This window comes from Carlito syrichta, unplaced genomic scaffold (genome assembly GCF_000164805.1).
Source record: "Carlito syrichta isolate Samal-C Ts95f unplaced genomic scaffold, Tarsius_syrichta-2.0.1 Scaffold309429, whole genome shotgun sequence".
Taxonomy (NCBI): Eukaryota; Metazoa; Chordata; class Mammalia; order Primates; family Tarsiidae; genus Carlito; species Carlito syrichta.
Window position 1 is genome coordinate 139,154 of NW_007253525.1, and position 6,545 is coordinate 145,698.

Here is a 6,545-nt window from a genome sequence, read left to right on the forward strand (position 1 = left end):
AAAGAAAAGGAAAACATTGTCCCTTCATGAAAGATAAATGAGCCCTCGTGGATGCTGTGCAGCCAGATTCTTCCCCAGCTGCTGGGACATTTGGGGGCTGAAAACTCACAGCTGAGTTGCTTTTTGGCTATCCGTGTCAGCTGAAGGAAATTGTTGCTGTCTTGCCCAGAGATTTTTGCCTTTCTGGGGACAGCCAGCATCCAGTGACTGGATGTTGAGGAGTAGGTAAAAGGTTCAGCCCTCTTTCCTTAAATCAAGAGAATCTTGAAGGGCCGTTCTTGTTTCTGATCTCTGTGTGGGATCATCTGAAGCCTTTGTTGTAATTGTCTTGATATGGTATCATCCCTTGAGGAGACTGGCTATATAGTGACAATATGAGTACATTGGACTCTTCCCACCATGGAAAGGACACTGATTGATTCTGATAGGCACATACACACATTTGGGAGGAATACACATTTGTCTTTTCTATATCCAAGGGCTTGCAGAGCATCTGATCCACTCATATGGGTCCTGAATAGCATAACATTGGGCCAAAGAATACTATCATGGGATCTACTGGTCCTGTTACTCACTGCATCATGCAGAAGTTGCAGCCCTGCTAGAGCAATAGCATGGATTTCTGAAGGTGCAATTAAGGTGCCAACTTGTAGATATCCTACAAGTATCCCCCCTACCCCAAGATACACACTCTAAATCCATTATCATTATATGGTATTTGGTGTGCAGTGTACAGGATATACATATCCAGAACCAAGGGGTAAAAACAGGAATGGCCCTGGCCACCATCATGCCAAGCAATAGGGTTTTGGCTCCCATTACTCTGAATTTAAAGACCCTAGGTCCCACAGTGGAAACACACCAAGGGGTAAAGCAACAGTTCCAATGAACTTTAAACTACCTGGCTTTACCTGGTCACTACTGATTTCTTATGCCAAAAGACAAGAAGGCAAAGCAGGTTGTCTTTATTCTGGCAGTAGTGATTGATTCTAATCATCAAGAGGTGGTAAGGCCACCATTACACAGTGGAGAAAGGGAAGAATGTATTTGGCAACCAGGTGACCCCACTGGATTATCTCTTGATACTTCCTTACTCAATTTTGATAGTAAATGGATAAATTTAGCAGCCACAACTTAAGAAGGGCATACTGATTAGTGTTGAGACCTCTCAGAGTTGAGGGTCTGGATTATTCCACTAAGCAAACCACCCAAACCAGTAGAAGTGACATCTGAGGGTGACATAAATCTATAATGGGTAAATCACTTGCAACTTCAACACCAGCTAAGGTGATGAAGTCTGTAATTCATCCCATATCCTTTTTCTTGTAAATTTTCTCAGGGAAAGAGATAAACCAAGATTCTGAGGGAATTGTTCTCACAACTTGTTATATGAAAAATCAAATCCAAGCAGTATAGGGGACTGTAAAATGTGTTTTAGTGCAGCACCCAGATCCTCCCTCTCAAGATTGCCTTCTATTCACTTAATTGCATAGAGTGTTGATAGTTGAAGACTTTCAATTGAGTAGCCCTCCAGAAATTGTCCTTGTTAAGAAGAGCATTCTCACACAAAGTCAAGCCTTTTTCTCACTGGCAGCACACATTCAATGGCTGTTTAATTCTGGGAAGGTATAAAGAACCAGTCTCTTTACCTCAAGGAAGGACAACTCTGAAAGGCCATCCCAGTATCTGAGCTTCCCATGAAATAGTGTGAAGGATTTGTGACTGTATCATGGTCCAATCTCCCCCTCTGACTGTCTCTGCTTCTGTCAATATTCTCCCCCATGAGTACTGATACCAGCAACACTCCAAGGAATTTTCTACATGCTACTCTCTTAGAGTCTATTTCCCAGGGAACCTAAGGCTATACAGGAAGATGCTATAACATAATGTTTAGGGCATGGATTTTGGAGTCCCACAGAGCTAGTTCTAATCCAGGCTTTCCATAGACTATGAATCTGTGAATTATTAGGCAAGATGCTTACATTCTCTGTCTGCATCTCTAAAGTGATTATAATAATGTGGGACTTAAATGGCTATTGTTAATGAGCAAATTAGATATGATAAAGTTCTTAGCACAATGTTTGAATAATAAATACTCAATAGCCGGGCTCGGTGGCTCAGCCTGTAATCCTGCACCTTTGGGAGGTTGAGGTGAGTGGATTGCCTGAGCCCGCAGGTTCGAGACCCGCCTGGGCAACTTGGCGAGACCTCATCTCTACAATAAATCAAAATGAGCCGGGCGTGTAGCGCATGCCTGTAGTTCCAGCTACTTGGAAGGCTGAGGCGGAAGGACCGCCGGAGCCCAGCAGGTCGAGGCTGCGGTGGCCGGGAGCAGCCACTGCACTCCAGTCTGGGCGACCGAGTGAGACTCCAACACACACAATAAATAAATAAATAAAAATAAATAAATAAATACTCAATAAATGGAAGCACATGTATTTAAGTGTATCCTCTGTTGAATTCCCCTGGAAGCAGAACCTGAGCCAAATACTTGAGGGTAGGTAGTTTATTGGGGAGGTATTCTCAGGAAGCACCTGTTGTGGGGAAGAAAAGTGAGATGGAGAAAGGAAGAAAGCCAATACTGGATTCATTAATGAGAAAGTTACTGCTGTATATAATTTGGGTTCAGTCTCACTGCCCTCTGATAGGCTGGATATAACTTGCTTTTCTCACGTTGAACAACCAGAGTAAGAATCTGGGGTGTATGCGCCCAACCCCTATCCAATATATTTTCCCTGGAGTATTAACTCTTTGATAGTTTAATCTGTGCCACCAGCTTTCAGGCCAAACACAATCTAGCAACCAGAGAATGCCCTTAGGCAAGTGAGAGGCACCTGCAGGTAGAAACCATTGGTGTGTCTGAGCATGGTTAGCACTGAGGAAGTATGGACAGGGCAGTTTCAGCATTTGCTGTGACATTTGTTTTTGCATGTTATATAATACCAGCAATCTTCTTATATATTTTCACTGTGTTCAAAACTTTCTTTTTCTCTTGGTTCTCTCACTGTCTTATATTTTGGATGTTTAGCAAGTTGGATGATGTCTCCCAAAGTATATGTACATGTCCTAACACCTAGGACTTATGAATCTGAACTTATTTGTAGAAAGGATCTTTGCAGATGTGATTAAGTTAAGGGTCTTAAAGTAAAATCATCCAGGTGGGTCCTAAACCCAATGAAAAGCAATTTTATAAGAGAAAGGCAGTGGGAGTTTTGAGACAGAAGAGAAGGTGCAGTGTGATCACAGAGGCAGAGTTTGGAGTGATGTGGCCAAAAGCCAGGAAACCGCTGGAGACACCAGAAGCAGAAGGGGAGGGTTTTTCTCTAGAGCCGTCTGAAGGAACATGTCATGTAGACATTTTGATTTCAGACTTCTCACCTCCAGAATTGATAGAGAATTGATTTCAGTTGTTTTAAGCCACACAGTTTGTGATCATTTTTATGACCACCCTAGAAAACTAACACGGGAGTTTCTAGGGACTCGTTTCTGACACTTCTTCAGAAAATACCAACACACTTTAAAGCAATTTTGCTTTCAGGGAGTGATCTGCACACAGATCATTTCTCCAGTCATAACGAGGTTTTTGTTTGGAAAGTCTGTCCCAACTGGATTTCCCAAAAGTGCTGTAGATCTTGATACCCAGGAGATCGTAGACCCAGGTCCCCTGGGTTCAGACTGTAAGCATGGCCCTTCTCTGAAGTTCTCTGCACAAAAAAAGACAAGAAAATCCACAAAACACAAGATCTCGTTAGTACTCAGAAAGCTTGAAAAAAATGAGTTAAATTAAAGCTAATCAATGAAGCTGATTATTCTATTAAAACACTTAGAAATGCTTTCTGCAAATTGACATGAGTTGGATATTTATCCCACAAACATGTATCAGGTTCTGTGGTGTGCCAAGAATTTTGCTAGGTGCTAAATTCTCATAGGCAGGAATCTTCAAGGAAACGTAAGTAGTTTACTGAGGCCCACATTCCTAGTCCAGGCAAGGACCATGCATACGACGTGTTAGAGTGGAGAAAATCCACTTTGACTCTCTTCAGAGTTCTGGCCCTCTGACCCTTTACTCGGAGTATTCCTGTAAACTATCTGGTTCTGGATGCACTGTCTAGTTAAGAAGTACTGGGAAAGCACTGCCCCCATGGGACACTGGATACAGAAGCTGTGATGCCCCCAGAGCTCCATTCACATTTTAGAGGATGAATCTACATGCCTGAGACAGGAGGAAAAGATTATCCTTCTCACCTGTGTTGGTCCATTTTGCATTACTATATACCCAAGGCTGGGAAATTTATAAAGAAAAGAGGTTAATTTGACTCACAGTTCTGCACACTGTACAGGGAGCACAGTACAGGCATGTGCTTCTAGTGAGTCCTCAGGAAACTTAGTCATGGCGGAAGGCAAAAGTAGAACAGACATGTCACATGGCAAGAGCAGGAGTAAGAGCGAGAAGGAGGGGCCGGGCTTTTTTAAAAAAATCAACTCTGGCGTGAACTCAGAGCGAGAATTCACTCACCACCCTGTGAACAGCACCAAGCCATTCATGCGGGATCTGCCTCCAAGTACCTTCCAATAAGCCCCACCTTCAACGTTGGGGATCACATTTCAACATGAGATTTGAGAGGACAAACACACAAACTGTATCACCACCAGTCCTTCCTGGATCAGCTAGTTCAATCTCCTCCGAAATGCTTCCCAGACTTTTCTGACCCAAGTAATCCAATCACCTGTGGTACTCTGAGTTTAACGACCTATGCTGATGCAACATTTCTATTGCTGCTTAATTGTTTTGTTGAGTGTCAACTCCCCTGGATAGTTGGTAAGCACCTAGAAAGCAGGAACAGGATTCTCACATTGTCCTAACTCAGTTGAATACATAAGTATGCAATAATTTGTTTGAACAAGCATTGAATCAAATTCATTTAACAATTGGAAAAAAGTGAATAAATCTTGACAGTTCTAAGTTCAAAGCCTCCCACTGGCTTCCTATAACACTCCTAGCAAAAGCCAAAGTTGTCACAGCGACCCACAGAGCCCTCTGTGACCCAGCCACCTAACACTGTTAGGACCTCACCTCTTATTAATCTTCCCCTCACTCACTTTCTAGCCTTCTTGCTGTTTCTTGAATTCACAAAGTACACTCTTTCCTCAAGACCTAGCAAGGGTTGCTAGCTCAGCAAATAAAAATACAGCATTCCAGTTCAACTGAGTTAAATTTTAGATAAACAATGTATCTTTTTTAAACTGCATGTCTTATGTAATATTTAGATACACTAAAAAAATGCTTGTTTTTTATTTGAGATTCAGCTTAAATTGGCATCCTGCATTTTATCTGGCAACCCTATGTTTTCTGACCTTCCTGCATGAAATACTCTGTCACTAGATGTCCACTGGGCTCTGTCTCTCACTTTTCCCAGACACCACTTTAGTACAGAGGCCTGCCTTCAGTACCATGTCTAAAAGAGCACACTACTATCATTAACTGTCCCTCTCTATTCTCATTTCCAGACTTTTCTTCTTCTTAGAACTATGACAAACCAACAGAGTATATTTGTATAAGCTATTGTTCATTTTCCCCCACTCTCAAGTCAACCCCATATGAGCAGGAACTTGTGCCATTTACTGATGTATTCCCTATGCTTGACACAGAGTCAAACACAGGGTAGGCCTTCAGTAAGAACTTGCTGAATAAATAAATTTGAATGGCTTAAATTTTTCTTTATGTTGTTAATTCCCATAGATACTATTTACAGGTAAATTTTCAAGTTTCAAATGTAAGTATTATTCTCCTTTAAGAGAATTACTTCCTCCCACTCTCCCCTTCATTCATTATGACAGACCTTCTCAATAAGAAAACATCTCATATGAAAAAAGAATTGGCCTTGACTCTTGGGCTTCTTCAGTTCAGTCTTTTCCCTCCTTTATTCTATGTTGAATGCCATCTTGGAGATATAGATATCACTTATTTAGAAGTCACAGGAAAACATTTAAGTTCTTATCCTTTAGTTGGCAGAAAAGTATAACATCACAAGCGAGTCCACTGATAGCTGAATCAGAAGACTTGTTTGACCTTGAGTTTTCCCTGTAATGTTTTGTGGGCCAGTTTATCTGTAATTGACAATCTGAAGAAGGCAAAGATGAACATTAGTAATTGAGGGGATAACCCATGCTATTCCATCCCATGTTCCACTTTTCTATTTGGCCTTTGCCCAGGAATACAAACTGTCTTCTGATTTATTATAGAGTTCAGGTATAAAGGAAATTGTAGCTGTCGTACAAGCTGCCAGATGAGGCACATTGTTCTCATTTCTATTCCTTAAACAGTTGAAGGATGAGGCATTGTTTGTAAGCATCTAATGGACAACACTCTTACTTCTGAGAAATTGACATTAAGGAAAGGCAATCTCAGCTCACCTGGCAAGTACCCAACAGAGCATATTTTGCCTTCTGAATCTTTGTCCAGAGCCAGAATTTTGCTGGGTCAGTTTGAGCAAAACGGGGCTCAGATACTCTAATAGTGAAGAATCTTTGTGATTTTCTCTTGT